Here is a 26,297-nt window from a genome sequence, read left to right on the forward strand (position 1 = left end):
ACTGTAGTTCTGTACCCACATTTATGGCCCATCCTGGAGTGATCTACTCTAGCATGGATTTGGGGCTTTCATTTTGACCATTAAATCTTCCAAAAGCTGTATTAAAGGTTATTTTACACTTCATTATTGCAAATGGACCTCAGAAGCATGAAACGCAAGGCAGAAATTAAAGCAGGAACGAGCAGAGGGTATGGTTATTTGCAGCGCAACTTGGTTTCCTTTTATTTAGAACACTTGAATGGCTCAATACTGATCTGGTTTCATAGGATGCTACAGTGAACCCTGACCAGCGAGCCATTCCATACTGAAGCAGCGGTAATCAATTAAATGTTTGACCTGTTTGAGAACGGTTTCATGCACTGCTTCAGTCGCAGGCCTTTGCATCAAGAGTATTAATTTCATCCCCATAGTCAACTATAATTTTTGATTATCTAACTATGCCTCAGAATTCAATACATGATGGAGGGAGGTGGTCTTGATTTATAAAATATACAGTGGGGTCTAAAATTCTGAGACCACTAGTGAAATTCTGATTTAGTACCATTTTTTTCACAATACAAATTTTCAGTATATTATCAACATAACAATTTCAAAACTTTTTAGTATTTTGTATGTCTTCCTTTTGAGTTAATGCAGCATGTACTTGAACTGACACGGACTCTACAAGTTTCTGCAAGAACTGATGATCTGTGTTATATGGCACGATTTGAGAAAGTTTCAATGTAAGCAAGGAAATCTGACCGTCTGTACAAAGGAGATCATCTGGTCAATGTCACGATTGTGCTTGATTATTGACCTAGAAATTGTTAAGAATCTTAAATATTTCTTCATTTTACATATCTTTTCTTGGCCTCATCTCATGAAAATTACGTGACTGTGGCAGCATTTTTGAAAAATGATATAATGTTTACTTAATTGCAGATCCGAGATTAAATGTCCACTGTCTGGCACTAAAAGCGAGTACAATTTAAAGTTTAAAAAAGTTTTCTTAAGCCATCTCAGAAGTATGACTGTCCTTCTTCAGCAGAACACAAATGAAGATTTTTAGAAGGAGATTGAGCTCTTTGCCAGCACTTTGATGGTCCAAAAGTCATATTTAAGCGCCATAAAAGTCCACACGACTCCAGAATGTCAATGACAATAAATGTCTTCTGAAGCAAATTGATACGTTTGTGTAAAAAAAAACAAAATCAATAAATAAAATGTTTTTAACTTTTAAAAAGTGCGTTGGCGACTTCATGTGAGAATTCGGAAGCAGCACTTATTTACATCAGAAGGAAAAACGTCACACGAGAGTTCGGCCATTTCAAACAGTGTCAGAGCCCTGGATGGAAGTGCCAATTTAAAGTTAAAACCTTTTTAATTATCAACTTCTTACATAAACCTATCGATTTGCTTTAGAAGACATTCGTTGATCGACTGGAGTTGTGTGGATTACTTTTATGCTGCCAAAATATGACTTTTGGATCGTCAAAGTACTGGCACCCTTGTACTTCCATTGTGTTCTGCTGAAGAAAGACAGTGAATAATGAGAGAACTTTCATTTTTGGGTGAACAATTCCTTTAATCGAGTTTTCAATAAAAATAAAACAACCTGTCTACCCCAAACTGTAGCTTACACCTAACCGATAGTGTAAAAAAAGCTAATATGAGATGAAATACAATTGCTGAAGCAAACGTCAGTTTGTGGTGTTTCTATGACACTTTCGACTCACACGTCAACACGCATGCTCTTCAGGACTTGTACTCCGGATCTTTGCATCACAATCAATCAGTTGAGCTACTGCACAATTCACAAGCTAGTAAATGTAGTTGGTTATGTAATTCCAATTTTTAAATTCAATAATTTATCTAAAATGAAGGTATAGTAATGTGATTTAACCCTTACGCACATGCTTTAAAACTGGTGTGATTACACTAGGCTAGGCACAGAGGCATACGATAAAACCGGTGTGATCTGCATTCTTGCTGCTTTTGTGTTTAAAACATTAAAACAATCACTAAATAAAAGTTTAAAGCTGTTACTGTTGGAGCTGACTGTTTTGATGCAGCGATGCGGCCATGTTTTCTTACGTTGAACAAAGAATATACAAACTAGTTGGTCCACTCAAGCCTTCTCCCATTCGCTCATTCTAGGTGGGAAAGTGGAAGTGCTAGGTTTTTAGGACCTTATACGCTTTTATGCTATAACAAAATCAAAATGGCAGCGCACTTTGCCGGCAAGCGTGTTCGTTATCACATCTTATAGATCATAATCAATCAGTATAAACATCTAAAAACCACAGTATATATTTTATAATATATAATCTGTCCTACAGTGCATCTGCTGTGAAGTGCAAGGTAAGATTATTTTTTTATAATTACAGTGCACATTAAAAGGGTCATGAAATGCTCATTTACATTTATGCATTTGGCAGACGCTTCTATCCAAAGTGACTTACAGTGCACTTATTTCAGGGACAATCACCCTGGAGCAACCTGGAGTTAAGTGCCTTACTCAAGAACACAATGGTGGTGACTGTGGGGATCGAACCAACAACCTTCTGATTAACAGTTATGTGCTTTAGCCCACTACACCACCACCACTCCAGAGAAGAGAATGAACAAGCTCCACAACATTATAAAACTGCATTTCAAGGTTTACACATTATGCACATCCAACACATTGTATCTGAATATATTAAACTGCTCATCTCAAGCACAGCTGTTATCACTCACACCCTGTCTACACCGGACACAAGAGTCACATCACGTCGAAAGCAATAGAACCCATTATAATCAATCTCTTGATGCTGCCTACCATGGAAGTGCCCGTTGCAGCGCATTGTGTTGCGCCGACAGGAAACAGATGTCCCATTCCATTTTGTGACGTGCCCGGAGTAGACATTCTCAAGCTGTTGCGTCCCATCAACGGACGCTCCTTGGATGTCAGCACCATAAAATATCATACAGTCATTACATTTTAAATATTCATGAATGGAACTGTAAACTTACTGTTTTGGATTGGTCCAAGTGTTTTTAACTGCCCAATCCTTCAATAACAGTTCCTTTGATGACCGGCTTACAAGCAATCCACATTGATATGAGCCGAAAAAACATTCACACTGAAATACGCTGAAGACATCCACATCCAGTTTCCAGTATCATCGTGCACTGAAATGCACCTCACCGGAAACTCATCTAAACGGTCAAAGATGTCCATCCAGTGCATGTTTTCATTCACCAACAATTAAAGATAGTGATAGCAGATGGGTGAAGGAACATGTCCATGATGCGTTTGTGCTCAAAAGAGCAAGAAGCAGCAGTTGAATGACAGAGAATAGCTTTCCCTCTTCAGAGTTGTAACTTGACACTGCGTCTTTTAAAAGCGGCCCACGATATGCATCAAGTGGTCAAAGACATCTGTCTGTGCATGTTTAAATACAAAAATATTTGAAAATAGTCCAGATGGGTCCCCTTTGGTGTTCAGGAATAGTTAGGCTACAATAGGCCTTGTGCCACTCTCTCACAGTTTACGAACTGAAGCACCAGTGGGCGGGGCCAAGGGTGTAATGATTTTAAGTAGGTGTTAATGTTTTTGAGGTGTAGAGGTGGTCATGAATTAATGAGCCTCCTAATGATGTATATAAGTTGCGGAAGTAAAGAACGAGGTGTTTTTGCAGCTTGGTTTCAATAAATGCTTTTATTGCATTAGGTTTACATAAAGTTTTGAGTTCTGAAATGTACAGTATGTCTTTATAGTAGAAAGACTTCTTATATGTCGAAAAATCAAGAAAAATTTGATTCCTCATGACATCACCCCTTTAAAGAACTCACACTGGGGGATCCGTCAGTACAGGAGAAACTCAGGTTCGAAAGGGTTGACGAGACCAGGTTACTTTTCTTTTTTTTTTTATGTTTAAAAATGCTAAAGCATCAGGGTGAGTTTATTTTCTGGTTCAGGTACTTCTGTGGAATTCAGCACATTGGGTCTGAATTTAGGTGAAAAAAAATCTGATTTCCGATGAGATTATGCTGAAATTGTTACCTCAAGAATATAGTTTATCTTTAAAACCAATACAATTACTTTTACTTGTATAACCTTATATTGTTAGTCTTGATTTAATCATGTTAAATAATACTTTCGACTAGAATATTACCAGTTAATTTAGATGTTACCAAATAAAACCCATTTTTTAGGTTACCTGACAAAACATTTCTTACAGTGTATGTGCATTTTAAGTCATGCAGTACTGTATTCTAACACATTTAAATGCATTCCAGCATATGGAAAAGAATTCCACATTCAAACCTGGAAGAGCATCAGAAATGTGTGAAACCATGCGGCTATGCATCTGCGAAACTGTCTGCATTTAAATGAAGATTCCTTTGAGATCACAATCTTGCTTCTGCCAGAAAAAATTCATTTTACATCTGAGTTTTGACAGATTGTGTTTTGGATTTGTTTGTCTTATTAAGCAGGCATTGCATCTGTCCATGTTTTTAAAGTGCTGACAATCACTTCAACTGCTTTTGAAACAAAGAAAAACCACAGAAATTTGATAACTTCAAACAAGCATGAAATCAACCAACAATAATTTTGCCTGTTGGTGTTCACATTGTTTATATTCCTTCCCCACTGAATCATACGTTATTAAATGCTATTGAAAGGTATTTGCTAAGTCACGCATTACTGTTACTATTGCACATACCTTTCAGCTAGGAAATTAAACTCAAGTGATTGAAATAATTCCATCTCAAATTGAATTTAGACAGAAAGATTGTCATGTTGATTCACTGAAAATACCCACTCAAATCACATCAAATACCCGCTTACATATTTTCTCTTCACTTATACACACTTTCAGTTTTTTGTTGTCGTTTCTCTTGTACCTACCAAATCCACCAATTTCAGTTCTTTTAACCTAATCAGAAAATGCTAATCTCAAAACCTATCTATAAGATAAAGTGCATGTTATCATGATGTATTGATCTTTGCCCCCTGGGTTGACACCCCGATCTGTTTTTCATTTATTATTCCATATTTTTCAGGGATTTGTGCATATTGCATCTAATTGAATCACTCAGGCAAACCCCTCCAGCATTAATTTAACACATTTCATGATAGCGGTTGTGTTACTGGTTTTAGATCTACTTCCCGGTCCAAGTGGATTGGAATAAAGATATTTTAATAAAGGCCCTACACACCCTGATTGTTTTCACCCTGATTTAATAAAGAGTTATTAAGGGAGAAAATTACGTTCTGGTGCAATGGCCTCCTGGGGGAACGTGTAGTGTGAAAGTGTCTGTAATTTAGCAACCTTGTGGGGTTTTCTGTTTTTCTTGCTATGGGATATTAAATCGAACCACATATTGTTGGCCTGTGTTTTGAGATATGCAGTCTCATCATGCACTTAGAAGAAGCAGGCAGAAAGAAAATGCTGGCAAATACATGGGTTTTTACAGGGAAAGGAAGGCACATCTGCCCCCTATTATAAAATGCTGAGGTCACACTACTTAAAGTAAACAAATAAATAAATTTACAGTACTATTCTGTTTATTAAGGGTTTATGAATCATTAATAAGTCATTTACAAATGCATAAATAATTGGAATGCAGTTATAACAATAAGAATGAAAAGAGCGACTTTTATGGCATACTTGCCAAATCTTAAGCATTTTAATTTACATTTTATACATTCTTAATAAATATACTTATTCATACTTATATTAATGAAAACATAAAATTCCCTAATTCATCATTTGTGTCACAATAAAGTAAAAATAGACAATTATAGTCAGATTAAAAGACTGGACTGTGGTAATGTTTTGACTCATCTGTTCTTGTCACGTTGATCTCTGATTTAACCACACTGAATTTTATGTACATAGGTTTTCTAATGCTCCATATGTGTCCACTTTACATTATGGTAAATTCTTATAGGTTAGTTATGTTTAGTAACGGTTATTAAGCATTTATAACATCATGCAAATGGCTCTCTAATTGGCCAGTTTTCCAATAAAGCCACCCCATTTATGTATGTTGCTATAACCACATTTCAATTACATATAATGCATTTGTAAATGAATCATTACACTATTATAAATGAATTAACTCACATGAAAAGTGCTGTTGAGAATGGATGATCTCCGAATGCAATAATATTCACCCTACTCGTACTGCTTCTGTCATGCATGGCAGAAATAGTAAGAGTAGAATGGGATAGTACGACACTCCAAACACCTCCAACAACTTGTTATGCTTTTAGCGCTCGCACTGCCCACATAATGATACTTCTTTGGAATTGTCCGGTAATCATTAGCTGGCACGTCGTAAGATCAGTGACAACAAGATCAAAGTTGAAATTGTTTGAACTCTGAGTGGTGTGTCGACAGACCGTACACGGTAGAATGAGCATGCCTACCTCAGCGATCCCACATCAGTGCCATTTATCGTATGTTTGGCTTTTAGGTGATATTAAGACATGTTGTGCTTCTGTGCTAATTAAATTCTGCATTACAAAGGCTGAAGAGCTCTTGATTTTTGTCACAAGTCCCATCTGTGTTTGTTTTGTAAGAGGACAGTTCTAGCTACGCAAGCTTGATTTTGTGAATCATTCAATTATTAAATGTCCAAGCAAGTATGCATTTACGCAATGTGCATTATAGTGGGCAATAGCGTCTATGCACAAGTCAAAGGACTTCTTTTATGAGACTTTTTGGCACTATTAGCTGCTATCATACTCAAATCAGTGAATGGAACATTCTTTAAAAAATCTTTCATGCTTTAGTTGATAATGAGACAACTTAAAATTCCCTAGTAAGAATTTGGATACAACTGCTAACACAAGCACAGTCAGCTTATCTCATTCTAACTTTCTCTGTCACTCTCCCTCAGCTCATTATCGGCCGTCTGTTTGATGTGGTGAGCTGCGGGAGCTGCATTTGAAGTCTGTGTGGTCCGTCTATCATGAACATGCTAATCCAGTGGAAAACTGAGCTTCAGACACCTGTTACAGTCAACATCTGTCCCTAGCACAGCTGTCTTCCCGTGCCCTTCACTCGGAAGCTTGGAAGGACACCGTACGAAGTGGCTAATTTAGCAGTGTTGCAGGAGGGTGTCCTCTCATTTAGAAACATTTCTTAATGGATTTACTCAGTGGAATTATTCTTGAGTGATTGCTTGAAATAGTACAACCGCAAAATAAACACTAAACTATTGTCTTTGTTCACTGAAATTAAACAAGCAAATACACATTTTCTTCTTTTTTAATTATTTCATGTAAATGAAGGTGGGAAACGAGCCATATCTAGAGACGAGAATATAATAGAAACTTGGTGGTTAGTTAACTTGGGCCAGTAGGCAACAACCTAGCAAGCGCTGTATCAATCCAAAAATTCCTAACAACAGCATATCAACACTTTTTATCATGACACCAAAACAACCACCCACAACACCCTAACAACCAATAAGACCACTCTAACAACCACCCAAAACACCATACCACCAACAATACCATAACAACCACCCACAGCACTCTAACAACCACCCACAACACCATAACAACCATGCTCAACACTCTAATAACCACCCACAAAACCCTAACAACCACCAACAACACTCTAACAACCACCCCACAACACCATAACAACCACCCAAAACACTCTAACAACCACACACAACACCACAACAAACACCAACACCCTTACAACCATCCCCAAAACCCTAACAACCACCAACAACACTCTAACAACCACCCAAAACACCATACCACCAACACACCATAACATATACAACACCATAACAACCACCAACAACACTCTGATAACCACACACAACACCCTAAAAACCCCCAACAACACACTAACAACCACCACAACACCATAACAAACACCAACACTCTTATAACCACCCAAAACACTCTAACAACCATCCACAACACCATAACAACCACCAAAACACTCTAAAAACCACCTTCAACACTCTAACAACCACCCACAACACCATAACAACAATTCATAACACCATAACAACCACCTACAACACTCTAACAACCACCCACAACACCCTAACAACCACATAGCAACACCCTATTAGCCACCCACAACACCAAACGTTGTGGAAAATAGTTGTTTTTACAAGAAAACATTTCAGAAAATATGAAAGCCCAATTTTGTATAGTGTAGTAATACAATGCAAATAATAATAAAATAAGAAGTTTTTTTTTTTTGAGCTGTTCAATTCCAGAAATTTGGGAATCAACCATGATTTTGGAATGGATTCCAAGAGTCGAATCCAGACAAATGTTTTTTGATTCCGAAAAAAAATGGGAGGTAAAGTTAAATCTCATAATAAACAGCTCTCTTATAAGCGTTCTTTGCACTATTTATACAGTAATAGCATGAACAACATTTACTATTACTGTAACAGGTCCATTCTAAAATTAAATCAGGTCCAATACACATACCAAAGAATGATGCTTCAATCCCATGAGATAAATTTGAGGGAAGTTTGAGTAGATGCGGCTGTATTTTGAAGAACTACCGCAAATAATCATAAAAGCCAATAAAATCAATAAAATGTCCAAACAATACACTTTAGTTTTAATAAACAATCCAGTTTGTTGTGGTTTATTTCATACAATATAAATATATTTTATACTGTGTATTTAAAATTTGTCTTTGAATTTGATTTCATAAAATATTTTTTAATGTAAAATGGTGTAAAATATAGGCTAGTTAAAAAATAAAAATAGTAATAATAATATTATATATATATATATATATATATATATATATATATATATATATATATATATATATATATATATATGCAAAAGGGTTTAAAACACTGTACAAATGTTGAGAGCGTGTAGAGAAACGTTAGATTCTCGCTTTTATAAGTGCAGCACATTGATCATTTAAACTTTAACATTATGATTTATTGATGTGAACTAGGACACCAACTGAACTCTGCCATCTCCTTGTTGTAGACTTGTGCTGTAACATCAGGGAAGTTGTTATTGTATGCCAATTTACTGACACAAATTTGGCATGTTGATTATGAGTTTAATCCAAAGTAAAATACCAGCAGACTATACTGGAATGCAGATGAACTAATGGAACGGATTTAAAGATGCTGACGGACTACAAAAGACTCAATATGCAGTCATTTTACAAGACTTTTCTAGATTGTTTTAGTGCTGTTAGGCTTCTGAAATGTGTAGAAGTTTAGTGGGCAAGGATATAAACACAGTCCGAAAATATCAACCTGTTTCCCCGATTCCCAACACCTCAGAATTGAGGAGTCAGTTCTTTATGGAATCGATTCCCAGCCCCAGTTTTTTGACCTCAGCAGTTAGCAGGTGAAATGCAATTAAGAACTGCTTCATCTACTGGTCTCCTTTTTAAGCTCACTGAGACATTTACAAAAAATAAAGGTTAAACAAAAATATTATTCAGTTGGCATGAAAAATCACATCATCAAATGAGTCATTCTTGAACCCAGAGAGCTTATGCCTTATGATTCACCTTCCGTAGTGCATTTCTTCAAATCATAGACTTTCCATCCGTACAGCTGTTGTTTCATACCCTTTATTTATGTGTTTTTACACTATTTATATGTTCTTACACATCCTTGCAGCAATGTATCCGACCACAGGATCAAAATCATGTGGTTTGTTTGATTTGTGTCTGCCAATGCTGACTGTTCTTATTTGTCTTCTCGCTGAAAGAGTGTATACACTGCCGGCATATGACTAAACACTCTATTTGTTTGGGATTATTGGAGCATTTTTCTATTGTTATGGTTAAATGGATTCACATTTTCTTTTCTTTCATTCAAGGAGGCCCCATTTGCTTTTGAAGTTTCTTTTAATTCTGTACTCCAGACGGATAAATGAGACATATTGAGCCCTTGTCGCAACACAATTCTTTTTCATAAATCGGTCCTCACTACATACTGAACATAACTATACTATTTTTGTAACATACAGATTTTTTTTTCAATTATAAAACCATTTATTAAAACAAATTATGTTGCGATGTGTAAAGAGAATCAATTCAAAGAGATTCAAATCGATAAATCGTTTGGTTACGTATGTAACCTCCGTTCCCCGAGGGAGGGAACGACACGTTGTGTCGGAGAAGCGACACTAGGGGTCTCTCTTGAGCGCCGATATCCACCTCTGATCTATGAAAAAAGGCCAATTAGAGATGGCAGCCAGTATTTGCATGTCCCGCCCCCGGACATACGGGTATTTAAGCGGCGCAAATACGGGAGTTCATTCAGGATTTTTCTGAGGAGCGGAAATGGTCCGGCCACAACAGTGGCTCGGTTCAGCGACATGGCGGAGGAAAGACACAACGTGTCGTTCCTCCCTCGAGGAACGGAGGTTACATACGTAACCAAGCGTTCCCCTTCTGTCGCTCTCTCCACGTTGTGTCGGAGAAGCGACACTAGGGGACCCATTCCAATCTTGCCATGCGCTGAACCGTGTATGCGTGAACCGCCCGATACAGAGGCGGGCAGGGATTTCATCCAGTGCCGCGCATCGTCTGTACCTGGCTGCACGTACCCTTCCCCAGTGCCCCATAAGAACATCGGGATCCTTCTAGTTACCCTGGGAGGGAACAAGGCGATGTTTGCCAACATGGGAACGGGCCAGCCTGGCTGGGCCTCTTTCTCTCTATGTTTCTCGCATAGAGCAATCACGGCCGGGGCCCTTACACGCATATAGGGAAGGGGGTCTTACCCAGACCCTGCGGAGACCACACCTGCACTTTTTCTTGGGGAGGAAAAGTGGTAGACACTTCACACGGCCGTCTTAGGGCTCGTGTGGAAAGTATGGTGCGGTGGTAGATCCAGCCTCGAAAGGGGGGAGTTGCTACAGCACGGCGACCAGGGCAGCTGTAACTGCCTAAGGGAGACACGGGGGTCTGCTCGTAAGGGGACAGAACCGTGGAATTACACACAGGGGGAGTCCGAACAGGAGGCCTTCTTATTTTACCTGTGGAGCCCCTATACCAGTACGGGGTGGCCATCAGGGTACCCGCAGTGGCTTGGGTCGGCGAGTTCCTCCGCTGAACCGCGGAGCCGAAGGGCTGGGGAGGAATCGACCAGGGTCCCGACTCGGGAGTGGGGCGCCCTGGGAAGAAGGCGCACTACTTTACCTTGACGTCAGGAAAAGGGCGGTGGGCGCAAGCGATCCACCCGGCCGGTCGGTCTACGTGTTACCGAGTTCTACGGGCTCGGACCTGAGAAAACACGAGACGCAACCGACTCAACGCGGAGGTTGTAAAACCTTGCGAAGGTGTTGGGTGTTGCCCAACCCGCGGCTCTACAGATGTCTGCTAGGGAGGTGCCCTTGGCCAGTGCCCACGAGGACGCAACACCCCTTGTTGTGTGAGCTCGGACCTGCAAGGGTAGGGGCACGGCCTGGGTGTGATAAGCCAGTGTGATGGCATCGACAACCCAGTGGGCGAGCCTCTGTTTGGAGACCGCATTCCCTTTCTGCCGTCCCCCAAAGCAGACAAAGAGCTGCTCAGAGCGTCTGGTGCTCTGTGTGCGGTCCAGGTAAATGCGCAGGGCGCGCACTGGACACAGCAATGAAAGAGCTGGGTCTGCCTCCTCCCGGGGCAGCGCTTGCAGGTTCACTACCTGATCTCGGAATGGTGTGGTAGGAACCTTGGGCACATAGCCCGGTCGTGGTCTTAGGATCACAGACGTATCCGCCGGACCGAACTCCAGGCAAGTGTCGCTGACAGAGAACGCTTGCAGGTCCCCGACCCTCTTGATAGAGGCGAGCGCGATCAGCAGGGCCGTCTTAAGAGAGAGGGCCCTGAGTCCAATTGATTCAAGTGGCTCGAAGGGAGGTCTCTGGAGTCCTGCCAAGACTACCGAGAGCTCCCAGGAGGGAACTAGGCCTGGCCGGGAGGGATTCAACCTCCGGGCCCCTCTCAGGAACCTGAGGATCAGGTCGTGCTTACCCAAAGACTTGCCATCTACAGGATCGTGGTGGGCGGCAATGGCGGCAACATACACCTTGAGGGTTGACGGGGACAGCCTCCTGTCCAGCCTCTCCTGTAGGAACAGGAGCACTGACTTGATCGCGCATCTCTGCTGGTCTTCAGTTCGGGAAGAACACCAATCTGCAAACAAGCGCCACTTTAGGGCGTAAAGGTGCCTGGTAGAGGGGGCTCTGGCTTGGTTGATTGTATTGGTTGATTGTAGCCGGTCGCCGGCTAGCTCTTCCGCATCCCGTCCAGGGACCAGACGTGGAGGTTCCAGAGGTCTGGGCGCGGGTGCCACAGCGTGCCCCATCCCTGAGAGAGGAGGTCCTTCCTCAGGGGAATTCGCCAGGGAGGAGCTGTCGCGAGAAGCCTGAGTTCCGAGAACCAAGTCCGAGTGGGCCAGTAGGGGGCCACTAGCGTGACTTGCTCCTCGTCCTCCCTGACCTTGCACAGCATCGGTGCAAGAAGGCTCACTGGGGGAAATGCGTACTTGCGCAGCCCCGAGGGCCAGCTGTGTGCCAGCGCGTCTGTCCCGAGGGGAGCCTCTGTTAGGGCGTACCAGAGCGGGCAGTGGGAGGTTTCCTGGGAGGCGAACAGGTCTACCTGGGCCTTGCCAAACCGTTCCCAAATCAGCTGGACCGACTGTGGGTGAAGCCTCCACTCCCCGCCGGGCAGGCGTTGTCGTGATAGCGCGTCCGCTACGACGTTGAGCTTGCCGGGGATGTGAGTGGCACGCAGCGACTTGAGTCGCTGCTGGCTCCATAGGAGGAGACGGCGGGCGAGTTGTGACATGTGGCGGGAGCGTACGCCGCCTTGGCGATTTATGTACGCCACCACCGTGGTGCTGTCTGATCTCACAAGGACGTGTTTGTCCCGAACTAACAGGAGGAACTTCCTGAGGGCAAGAAGGACGGTCAGCAACTCCAGGCAGTTGATGTGCCAACGCAGCGGGGCCCCTTTCCAACAGCCCGCTGCTGCGTGCCCGCTGCACACGGCACCCCACCCGGACCGGGAGGCGTCAGTTGTGACCAGAACGCAACGGGACACCTGCTGCAGGGGCACTCCTGCCCGTAAAAAGCAGAGGTCTGTCCAGGGTCGGAGTGTTTTGAGGCAGGCGGGGGTGATCCTTACCCGATGCGTGCCGTGGTGCCATGCTTGTGCCATGGACTCGAGTCTGGAGCCAGTGCTGGAGTGGTCTCATATGCATCAACCCCAGCGGCGCGACCGCCGCGGAGGACGCCATATGCCCCAGGAGCCTCTGGAAAAGTTTTAGAGGGACCACTGTGCCTGGCTTGAAGGAAGCGAGACAGTCCAGCACCGACTGAGCACGCTCGCTCGTGAGATGTGCTGTCATTGAGACTGAGTCTAACTCCAACCCGAGAAAAGAGATGCTCTGAAACGGAGTGAGCTTGCTCTTTTCCCAGTTGACCTGATGCCCCAAGCGGCTGAGGTGTCGGAGCACCTGGTCTCTGTGTGTGCATAGTAACTCTCGAGGGTGTGCTAGGATGAGCCAGTCATCGAGGTAGTTGAGAACGCCTCTGCGACCTTCGTGAAGACGCGAGGGGACAGAGACAGGCCGAAGGGGAGGACTTTGTACTGAAACGCCTGGCCGTCGAACGCGAACCGTAAGAAGGGTCGGTGTCATGGCAGAATTGAGACGTGGAAGTACGCGTCCTTCAGGTCTACCGCTGCGAACCAATCTAGATGCTGAACGGCAGCCAGAATATTTCTCTGCGTGAGCATTTTGAATGGGAGTTTTAACAAGGCCCGATTGAAAACTCGCAGGTCCAGGATTGGTCGTAAGCCGCCGCCTTTCTTGGGTACAATGAAGTAAGGGCTGTAGAAACCCTTCCTCATTTCGGTTGGAGGGACGGGCTCTACCGCGCCCTTGGCTAAGAGGGTCGCGATTTCCGTGCACAGGGAACTGGCATGCTCGCCGTGTACTGCGGAAAAGCGGACGCCCCTGAAGGGGGGCGGGAGCCGGGCAAACTGAATTGCGTAACCGAGTCGAATGGTCCGGTGCAGCCAGCGTGACACATTGGGAAGCGAAAGCCACGCCGGTTACAAGTATTTTGGACATACCCGGCGGGGCCTCGCAGCGGGGCAGAACAGGTAATGCAGCGTCGGGCGGCTTCGTTGCGGCCTGAGGCTGAGGTGCTGAGAATAGACTCAAAGCACTTACCTTGCTCCGTGCGCCCGGCAGGGGGCGGGTTCGTGACTGAGGAGGAGGTCCGACGTCGGCGTCCTCTGGACTCGTCTGAACCGGCCAGCCGGGGGACAGTCGTGGGCAGGCGGAAGGCGGGATCGCCGCGTCAGGTGTACCGGGACTGTCGTAATCTGAAAGCACATTGCCGTGAGAACACTGCCCCCAGGAACCAGTCACACTGCCCCCAGGAACCAGTCATCCAACCGTGAAGGCTGTGGGGAGGATGGAGGGTTCCAATCCAACCCCACGCTCACGGCGGCCCGGGAAAGCATGTCAGACATCTGAGCATCGGCCTCAGATGATCGCCTGTCCGAGTGCCTGCGCTGTGGCCTTCGTTGCTCTCAGGGCGAGGTCGGTCGCTGAGCGCCATTCCTGCAGCACATCAGGATCAGGTCCACCCCCGTGCATGAGTGCTTTGGCCTGGTGGACTTGCAGGAGGGCCATCGCATGCAGGGCGGAGGCAGCGCGTCTAGCCGCACTGTAGGCCTTCGCGATGAGCGAGGATGTTGTCCTACAGGACTTGGATGGGAGTACGGGGCGGCCACGCCAGGAGGTAGGGCTACCGGGGCATAGATGGTACGCAACTGCCCTATCGACCTGGGGAATCGCCCCGTATCCGTGGCGCTCTCCGCCGTCGAGGGTGGTGAGAGTGGAGCGGGTGGCACCTAGACGAGCGGAGAGCGGGACTCTCCACGTAGACGTCAGCTTGTCATGCACCTCCGGGAAAAGCGGGACCGGGGATGCGTGGTCGCGAACGGCGCTGCCCCCAGGAACCAGTCATCCAACCGTGAAGGCTGTGGGGAGGATGGAGGGTTCCAATCCAACCCCACGCTCACGGCGGCCGGAAAGCATGTCAGACATCTGAGCGTCGGCCTCAGCCTGGGCCTGCTGGCCCGAAGGCAGCAGTCCAGGGGAGTCCTCGGCATCAGACATCACACTCTCCGATGCGGCGGCGAGCTCATCTGCTTCGGGCTCGGGAGGATAGACAGCCAGGCCGTGAGGCGAGCCGCTATCGCCGCTGGCGTGGGCGGGGACCAGCGAGCGTGTCGGGAGCGGGAGGTTCGCGGGGGGCTACCCGGCGAAACTGCACCCGCTGCCGCCCCCAAATCGCCCCCAGCGCCAACCGCATCGTCCTCAATCCCGTGGGAAGAAGGAACAATGCGGGGTTCGGCTGGGGTGGCTTGCTTTTTGTTGAAAGCAAGCCGCGACCGCAACGTGGTCATGGTTATGTTCTCGCAGTGAGAACATGAACCATCCACAAACGCTGCCTCGGTGTGATCGCGGCCCAAACACACGAGACAGCGCCTGTGGCCGTCTGAAGCAGAGAGGCTTCTACCGCATCCAGGAACAACACAGGGGCGGAAGGGCATCTTAAAAAAGACGCGTCCTGAAAAGGAGGTTCAACGCCGCTGTGTTTTGCTCTTTTAGAGAAATTCACTCTTTTAAGGGAAATAACTCTTTTAATACACAGTATGTGTGTGTGTGTCTGCGCTGTCGAAGCGCTCAGGGGCAACAATGCACGCCGTGCAAAGTAGGAGAAAGCCGCTGTTGTGCGCCGTCAAATCCAACAGCATGCAGATCATCAGAGGAAACAGGAACGTAGTGGTGTGTAAACTCGCAGCAAACTGCAGACAGACCATCGGCTCCGAAGAAATTTTCTGAATGAACTCCCGTATTTGTGCCGCTTAAATACCCGTATGTCCGGGGGCGGGACATGCAAATACTGGCTGCCAACTCTCATTGGCCTTTTTTCATAGATCAGAGGTGGATATCGGCGCTCAAGAGAGACCCCTAGTGTCGCTTCTCTGACACAACATGGAGAGAGCGACACAAGGGGAAAACTAGTTTATGAGTCTTTTTGACCTATTCATTAAAAAAGAACCTGCTCATGAGAGTCACTTATTCATACAGAGTGTCACGGCTTTTTGCCTGTATTGCTTATTGCATCTCATTCACCAAAAACAGACAAATATTTTCTAGTGCTTTTTCCCATCATCATAAAGAGGTGCTGCTAAACTTTCATTCACTGTCATTCATTCTCAGTAGTGTAAAATGGGGCCTAGTGAACTTTTATTATTAAAATCTTGACACCATTCTGCCTGGCATATTTCCAAACGTTCTCAAGTGCTTGAAAAAACTGCTGTTAACAGTTACAATACATCAGTACCCCTCAATCAGGCCCAAAGAAAGGGCAACAGTGATTTATCTGAGGCCATTTCGCTTGTCAAAGATGTTAAACTTCCCCAAGTGAAATTGCTCTTACACACTGAGCAAATAGCCATTACCACTGTGTTTATTTGGAAGCAGGAGAATTCTATGGCTGAGACCCAGGCTTCAGTGGACACCGTGCCAAAGAGATGAGGCCAGGGAGGAAGAGAGAAGATCGCATGAGAGGAAGACCCAATTTATTTTTGGTAATTGGCTCCACTTGAGCAAACAGCCTCACTTGCCCAGTGGCCTCTTGGATTCAGCTTGATGTCAGTGATAAAAGCAATAACCCATTTCCCTTTATCACCAAAGCAGGACAGGAGACAGCAAATGAACATGGCCGCTTTTTGAAAAGATAGTTTCCAGTTGCAGCTTCTTTTTATCCCCAAGTATTCTGGATTAATTACGCACACATGATCCCACCTTCACTACTTTTCTACATCTATTGTTGATATCTTCAATATCTGTGACATGATTCTGAGGTCAGTCATGAAACTGTACATGGCGTAAGCTGACAGGTCTTTAGAACGTGCAATTTGCCAATCAGCTCGCATGGTGCATCTGACAGGCCCTTCGAACATATAGGAGTGGTGGTGGCGTAGTGGCTAAAGCACAGGGCTGTTAATCAAAAGGTTGCTGGTTCTAACCCCACGGCCACCACCATTGTGTCCTTGAGCAAGGCACTTAACTCCAGGTTGCTCCGGGGGGATTGTCCCTGTAATAAGTGCACTGTAAGTTGCTTTGGATAAAAGCGTCTGCCAAATGCATAAATGTAAATGTAAATGAACATGTAATCTGTTAGCCAATCATCTTGCATACTCTATAGCCCATGCTGATCGGTCCTTTGATATGTAATCTGCTAGCCAATCAACTGTGTTCTCTTTTGTCTAACATTTAAATTGCCTCAGTTGTTTGAAAGTAAGCTGGTTTCCAGGGCCGTAATCACCATAGAAATTGAGGGGGACATGCCCCCCCATTCCCCCCCAATATTCATAATGGTGGTCTACTGATATGTTTTTTTTTTCCATGGTTGATTATTAAATTTATCAAGAGTTTCCTCTTTGAAACCCTTCTCCTCCGTTGATGTGCGATCCTTGTCAAAGCACACATTTGCATAAAGAGGAATCACAGACCTTTTCCTCACCCCTCAAATCTGCAAAAGTCGGGCATGGTTGTCATCACCTAGTCTACGCTGTGAGGCACTGCTGTATCTTGCCCTCTCAGCAGGACTGTCCTGTTCAGGAAATAGGAAGCCCTATGAAACAATACGCTGGCTGGACTCCTGAGGCATTGCAGTGATAACAGGCTCATCACTAGCTGCTTTGATAGATTGTGTTAGTATAAACGAAAGGAGATGCCGGTACACTATTCTGAGAGGAGCAGAGGGCACAAAAATTCCCTGAGTGGGTGTTTTAGGGCAGTCAGTGAACCTGGCAGCAGAGTTGGTTGTGATATTGGGGTTATATCCTCTGGACATTGTTGGTTGCTCATCAAGATGTTGCTCCTTAGATGACCCTTGTCTTATAGAAATTCTGAAGTGACATTTATGGGCACCACACCATCTGTGGTCTCACAGATCCTGCGTACAGTCTCTTCTTTTCTTCTTGTAAGTAGTAGTGTGAACTGATGCCAGTAAGATAGAGGCATAAGACCAAATAAATACAGGTAATAAAAATCAATCAGCTAGGCATATCAAATGCACTGTTGACACCTGATAGTAAAATGTGTCTAGGGTGATCCAATCGCAAGTGGACAGGAGAGACATATCAATTTGTGGTGGTGGCGTAGTGGGCTAAAGCACAGAACTGGTAATCAGAAGGTTGCCGGTTTGCCACCACCATTGTGTCCTTGTATTTACACTACAAGCCCAATGGGGTCATGTGTTTTTGACTACTTTTGAAATCTCAAAATGTTTTGGACCCTGTTTATGCCTGAATTTAGCGTTGTCTCATTTGACATCTTTCCTCAGTAAAAGAAGAAGTTTATTGGTCATTTAATGAGAACACGAGAGCCCGCCCCGGCGACAAAACAATTTTTTCTGTTAAGTTTGATGTAGTTTTCCAGTGGCTGGAACAGTTAACTCAGCAGTGAGTCCTGTCAGTGAAGGGATTAATGACCTCACGCTTGCAGACGCTAATGTATGGTCTGTCTTTAACCTACAAGGCAGCGGTTATGTAAATGAAGCTTGCATATGAAAATTGCTGAAAAATTGGCTAATGTGATGCCGGCTTAACATGATTTTAGTGAAAAATGGCTTACTAACCTTTTCTGTGTAAATTATATCCAATTTTACAACTTTGTTGTCATTACAACATAACACTATAAACACAGTTATCCCAAAAATTTAGAAGTTTGCACCAAAAACGAGAATTTAAAGGGGTCATGACATTAAGGAGTTCAAATGTCCTCAATATCTGATATATGAGAGTTCACTGTACTATAAAAACAAATTGTAAGTTTCAGATCTCAAAACTTTCTCCTCACTGTAAAATGAGCATTTGTTGAAACCAAGCTGCCAAAATGACTTTTTCCTTACTTCCTCCACATTGTGATGTCACACTGTGGGTAGACATTTGCATCTGACCACCTCCACAACAACACATCAATACTACTACTTTTCCTTTAATCAGTTCTGTAGATCATGTAGCAACTGTGAGTAGTGAGATGGCATGGAGAGAGCAGATCCATTGAGAGCAGAGTGCCAATCAGAACAGTGGGTGTGTACTGTCAAATATTAACCCTTTAAACTAGGATTAGCCAATCAAGAATAACATAGTTATCAAAATATTAATAAATGCAGTCTTGACCAACACAAAATAGGTATAATTGTAAAGCCTAGAATGCATGTAGGCATTATGATCAAATTGAACAAGTGCTTTAAAATTTTCAGACAAATCAGAAGTGTTCCGTTTTGATAATTTATTAATAATTTTGCACTGTTCAAATTATTGTAAATTGTAAAAACATCAAACTAATAAAATAGTCATGTGTCATATGTCATTGGAAAGCTTTCAATAAGTAGAATACAACCAGCCTATTTGTTTTAATGTGTTATAAGCCACATTTTTCACTTATAACGTCAAGAAAAATTTACAGAACATCAAATATGACATACCATTACTTAGAAGAGGGGGTTCCTGTTAAAGCGAGCCCAAACACAATGTAATAAGATGCATAGATCATTAGATAATCCACACAAAGCAAAATATGCACAGAGCACATAATGTGCTATCTGGCTAAAAAGATTAGAGTCTCATCCTTTATCATAATCTAATTCCTTAACATTTTAAGTGATAAGTTATAAGCCTTTCATTTTGGTCATGCCATTGAAACATTTTGACTTAAAAATAAATAAATCACCTTTAAGGTAAATTATTGGTCAAAAACTTCCAATAAATCCAATAAAGTAAGCCCTAAGTTAGCCTCACAAATCATTCAGCCCAATCACCAGGTTGTCCCTGACTCTGTGTTTATGTCATTGCTTGACATAGCAGATAGGGGTGGAGCTACAGGATCTTGACTTCACACAGCCATGAGCACATGTCAGATGCTGGCATTCCCAATTGGCCTCTAGCTGGTTTTAGAAATAAAGTGAATATTGAAATATTACTGTAATATCTCAAAAGCCCTGATATACTGTATGTCCACCCATTTGATTAAATTGGGTAATTTGAGCTGCAGAATTATTGTGAGCATGCAACCTGAGGTTAAGTGCCTTGCTCCAAGGACAGAATATGTTCCTGGGCTCAAGCCTATTGGAGGTCCTCTCTTGTTGCATCTGCTAGATGTAAAGTCACAAATACATGAAATAAAGTTGAAATAAAGTATGACCCTGCCCATATTCTGTCCTAACTTTGCTCAAGGGCACAATGGTGACAAGGGGGCCCCAGTAACTCCCCTGTTAAGGAATTGCCCCTCCAAGATTTGAAACATTGATGTACTGATGGGAGGAGTGCTACAGTACAACAAAGATAAATATATATATATCAAGTAAACATCAAGTCACATGCCTTTCTTTATTTTTTTTGTCTGTAGAATTGAACATACTGGGTATTCCCGTAAAATTAAGAGTTTACGTGACTGGGAACCAAATGTTAGGGAGCTTTTATTTTTGTGGTTTGGTGTTTAGCTTCAGTGGCTCTTGTTTTGCTTAGCTCTTCCCCAGGTGCCAAAGAGTCAGTCAACTGAGGCTGAAATAAAAAGAAAAAGAAAAATTCAAAGAAAACACATACACCCTCCAAAACAGTCCTGAGCCTAACCAAGAAACTAGGTCAGATTTATTGATGTGTATTGTGAGACTATATGTATAGTATACTGTATGTTTTCCACTGTGGCCAAGTGTCTAATTTCTGTAGTTTTTATTTTTGTATTTTATACTTACATACATAACATATACATTGAGCATTGGTTTTATAATGGTTTTGCTTCAGGATCTAGGTTTTAATTTGGACATCAAGTGGCAACCCAAAAATCAATTACAGACTGCTGTCCACGATCTTATCAGAACCGGCCAAATTTGTGGTCACAACTCAACCAGTTTAGAACCACTTACATACAGTGTATGAATATGATGAACAAGTCAACAAGTGTTATTGACTATAAGCCTCTAGTATAGCAGTCGTGCACTCTCCCAATCGTTTTACAGTCAGTTCTGTTTCCTAGATTTGCCCTTAGTCATTTGTATAAGTTAATAGGCCCTGTGTGCAGTCTGCTTCCACTCCACAAAAATACAGCACCTTTTACCGGATTTGAACATGGAATACTGGAAATAGCCTCTGTGTTTGTCTTGGACATAAAGCAAGCTGTCACTTTTTCTGACAGTCAAAACAGACACGGAACATTTTAACTGTTTCTACAGGGAATACTACTTAAAGTCAGATAAGTTCCTTATAGAACAGGCAAGAAAACTGTGTATGGAGATGTGATTTGAGTCTTGGCAAATGGCAGATAGAAGGATATTGTAGCAAAAGGCAATATTGTCAGAATTTACTTAATTTTAAATGTGAAGTGTGTAATTGTTTTGATGTTAAAATAGGTTTTCGTAACCCCATTCAGCTTAGTTGTGCTTTCAAAACAATTCAAATAAATGGAGTAAGTTTGGGGCACAAGCACACCATAAATGAAAATAATTTGCAATTATGTCCTAGAAGGGGTCTGGGGGTCATGCTTCCCCATGATTTATTTTACATTTTTAAAAGCAGTCAATTCTGTTGACTTTGAGAGCAACATTTTGACATTTTCAAGTACTTTTCTATAGCATGCAATAACGATCACAAGACTTCACATGAAATTTCTCAAAATTACCTTACACAACAGTAGCCTGCTGTGACAGTACCATTGTACATTGATAGTATCAGATGGTAATACCATAGTACTAAAAAAAATGGTAATGCAATGATAATATTTGGTACTTTAAGTGCTTTCTTATAATATTAGTGTTATAATTCTCTTTTGGTTTTATAATACTTTACCTGCAGCACAAAGTCATTCACAAGCTGCACACAGGTGTTGAACTTAATGAAGACCTTTTCCCTTATGAAAATCAAAAAGTTCATGGAAAATTTGCCTCAAAATTCGCCACTGATAATTATCAGATGCAATTGAGCTTTGCGGCAAACTTGCGGCAAATTGTCCATTATTGCCAAATGTTTGCCGGAGGTTTAACAAATATTGAGCCACAAGCTCATTTGCATGTGAAAATAATGAGTGGGAAATATGTGGGAAGTTTGTCAGAACTTTTTTTTTCTGTCTGAAGATTTCAGATGGTCCCTTACTGCAACAATTTTAGCACGATTTAGCACAGTGTGTGGACTTCTCAGATGGTCACTTACACACAGGTGGCAAAATTTCCAACAAATATCAAGGTTAAATACAAATATTGAATGATTTAGCCGCGATGCCATCAGAGACAAATCGATACGATTCAATACAGGCTGCATCATTTCATCTTTAAATGCGTTATGATCCCTAGCCACCATTTTTTCCATGCTTTTAAAAGAGCATACATAACATTTAACGATACAGCGCGTCCTTTCATTACCTTAGTTACAGCAATGCACAGTCTTTTGCATAAAAACCTATTCACTCTTTTGCACAAGATACTTCCCGAGTACTCATATTTACATAGATTTGTAGAACAGTATTTTATATATAGATTTAAGATTTATACACATAAAGATTTATTCATTATTCAAATGTGGTTTGGGCTTTAGACCATCCATTCACCGATATCAGTAGTCTTTTCTACAAACTACAAACAAAAGAAAATGTGTTTATTATTGTAATTATTATTGCATGTTTGATTCAACATATTGCATTTCCATAATTAGAACATTTCTTATTCTTTTAGTTTTATTGTAGATATACTGTTTTAACCATACCAAAATGTACTTCCATTATTCGCTGAGTCTGAAAATGTTATTATACAAATAATTAAGTACTTGCATTGGGCTCATTTTAGCCATGCATATTATATTTGCTTTCTGACTGCATATTCAGTTATGCACTACAATGTTTACAGGTAATTGCACTTCACAAATGACATAATAAAACTTTTGAATTTTCAAAGTAAAACACAAAATTTGCTGCAAAAGGCATCAAAACTTTTGAGTGACAAATTTAGACATTTTGGGGCAAAATAAGTATAAAAAGTGTGACGAAATCCTGGTTGGACTGATGACTAATTATTACTAATGACTCTTTTAAGTCATTTCTTTTCACTGAATTTCACTGAAACATGCTAGAAAAATGGTTTGAATCCGTTCATGATTCAATCCGAATAATTGAGCATCACTTATGCTGATTCTAAACAGACAACAGATAAAAGGGACACACAAAATGATCGCTGAAATATTTAAATTGAAAATGTCTGCCCCCCCCACATGAGCATCATAAGCGAAGGTATGAAAAAAAACTCCCCAATCTTTTTATTTGATATGTCCTGGTTTGAATACCATTTGAGTGTGTTGTCTGTATTTACACATATACTTGTTAATTTTATGTTTTTTTTTCCACGTAAATTTTATTGGTTTTTATGATTGAAAATAATTTATATATGTTATTGTTGTTAGAAAGAAGAAAAAAACTATAGTTGGGTCCCTTAACACATTATTTACAGTATAATTTAGGGCAACAACCAATATAGGCTATGTATCTTTACACTGAAGCATCTGAGAAATTCCCCCATGCACCAGCTAACTTTCAAGTGGTGAAACAATGGATGACTGTCGAAGAGGTAGCTACTTGCTAAATAGGTGGCTGTGATACATTGGGCTTGTAATAAGGTGACACTGCAGTCATAAACCATCCATGGATTTCTGGTTATGATGGATGCCATTGGTCCCAAAGCTTGTAAAGATTTCACGTCCAGTGATATCCCCATATTTCGGCGCAGGGATCCCAGGGTAAGTGTTTATACGGGATAGAGTCCAGACTGCTTTCAGCTCTAGAGAGTTCAACCTATGGCTCCATCCGTCTGGGTGAACCATTTTCTTTGTCAAGCAAAAGAACAGCAGTGATGTCACCAGTGTGCGTCCTGTTGATCTTTCAAGAGCTAGCTTAGCGGCTTCCCAACACCAAAACAATTAGCAACCATAACGCCATTGAAACCTGATCTTGAAGACTAAAATTTGGAGTGTCTTAGCTTTATGTTGTTGCCTGTCATGTAGAGAAAGAATGATGGGTAAACAACACAATAGCTCAGACATTAAAATGAGACACTGGACAGACCACCACACATAGACAGCTGGGGTTATATGTGTTGATTGTGAAGTCATAAGGATCTTTAGTCATAACACATATAAAGTTTTTAATCTTCAAACATAAAATGTTTCAAACAGCTGCAGCTGTAACAATAATGAGCTGTAGTATTGAGCGTGTAGAATCTACATGGTGCCCAACAACTGCAACTATCAGATTAGTCCGAACGACATTCAAACCTAGATAATCTTTTGGGGCATATTAGTTAGTATACTGCTTGTCAGTTATATTAGTGTTCTGTTGCCTTTATTTTAAAAATGTATTAATTGAAGGTAATGTGAGTTCCCTATGAAAACGCTACACTTTGATGCTGCGTTGGTTTAGCGCTTTGGGAACGTCTTTAGGAGGGACCAGCTGTGAATATGTGTACAATACGTCAATGAAATTGACTAGAATTTATAGCCTCCGCTGGTGACATCATAAGGATGCGCTTGTACAGGGGCTATAAATAGATGCGCCACAGGTGCATCGTCAGATCTTTTGTCTTCAGATCACTCTGTGTGTGTTGTGCTTCTTGACCTGTCAGAACTTTCTACTTTCCTCTGTTAGGAGTTAGAATTTGTTAGGAAGTGCGCAGAAACCTTTCTCTTTTCTAAAAAAAAAAGAAAAAAAGAAGAATGACTGATAAACAAGGCAAGCGGTGTGTGTCCCATGTTTACGATCTATGGTTGATAGGGACACACCAATTTTGATTGGTGTGTTTGGGGAAGAGCATGCTGCACTTGCGTTGGGGCGGCACGGGTGCGAACATTGCAATCTGTTCTCAGTCAAAATGCTTCGCACTCGTCTTGCATACTTCCAAATGTCAGCGCCCACTCTTCCATCATGGGGCTCTAGTATGGATCGGGTCCATCCCTATCGCTCGCTCTCTCCCCAGATCCAGCTGGTACTTCTCGTGATCCTGAAGCGCGCTCCGGCACCTCTTCGGTTCTTGAGGGAGACCTTGAATCTCTTGAGTCTGCAGACTTCGAGCTACCCACCAGATGGTTATTTGTGTGGTGGCCAGGCTTCAATTAGACTGGCCACGTGAACAAGAGACCCCCAAGGGCTCCAAACTGAAGGACAGATTTCTGTCTGGTGGCCAAGGTAAGGGAACGACTCATCAGTCCCTTCCTTTCTTTGATAAACTACATGATGAGCTCTCTCCTTCATGGAGTAAACCTTATACTTCCCGTGTCTTCGTGCCCTCGATGTCGACATATTCGACTATCTTGGGTGCTGAGGCATTCCAAGGGTATTCAGTGATGCCGCCGGTAGAAGAGAAACTTGTGGGTTATCTCTCGCCTGGCTCGGCATCATCGCTAAAGAGACCCACTCTCCCCACAAAGCCGTGCAGGACCACCTCTACACTTGTGGGGAAGGCTTATCATGCAGCAGGTCAGGCTGGTGCTGCCTTGCACACTATGACCGTGTTACAGGCATACCAGGCTGACCTGTTGAAGGACCTGAGTGCAGGCACCACGGTCGACGAAGAGGCTTTCTCAGAGCTTCGTCGAGCCACAGATCTGTCTCTCCGCATGACCGCTCGTGCCATTGGCTGGTCTATGGCTGCTTTGGTCAGCACAGAGAGACACTTATGGCTCAACCTGTCGGGCATCAGAGACAAGGACAAAGTTTTCCTCCTCGATGCCCCGGTTTTGCAATTTCTTCCTCGCCGCACTCAGGGGGAAGGGCCATCGACCACCAAGCCCCGTCCCAATCCTTCTAGAATGGAGGCTCAAAAACAAAGCATGGCAAATCGTGCTCCTCCTCGTAGAGACTAGGGGCCGGTTCGTCGCCCTCAGCAGCCCCAAAAGCAAGACCTCAGGGCAGTCATCTCAAAGAAGAGAAAACCCTGACGGTTTTGCACCCAGCCTTGTTGGGGTAGCCCCCCTCAGGTCGGGGCGCATGAAACATCCACCTGTACTTTCCCGATACCCCATGAAACCTCTCCATTCCCGCTGCCTCTGGTGTTTCGGGAGTTAGTGGTTTCCAGCTAAATGTTGGGTGTTCTGCTGCTTCCTGCCATAGTCCAGGAATACTCGACATCCCCTCAACAGGAACTGTCAAAATTGATTCCCATCTCAGAGCACCTACTGCCAGGTGTTTCTATGTGGGTTCTAAGAACATTAGAAAAAGGCCACAGAATTCAATTC

Source organism: Xyrauchen texanus, chromosome 50, assembly GCF_025860055.1.
Source record: "Xyrauchen texanus isolate HMW12.3.18 chromosome 50, RBS_HiC_50CHRs, whole genome shotgun sequence".
Taxonomy (NCBI): domain Eukaryota; kingdom Metazoa; phylum Chordata; class Actinopteri; order Cypriniformes; family Catostomidae; genus Xyrauchen; species Xyrauchen texanus.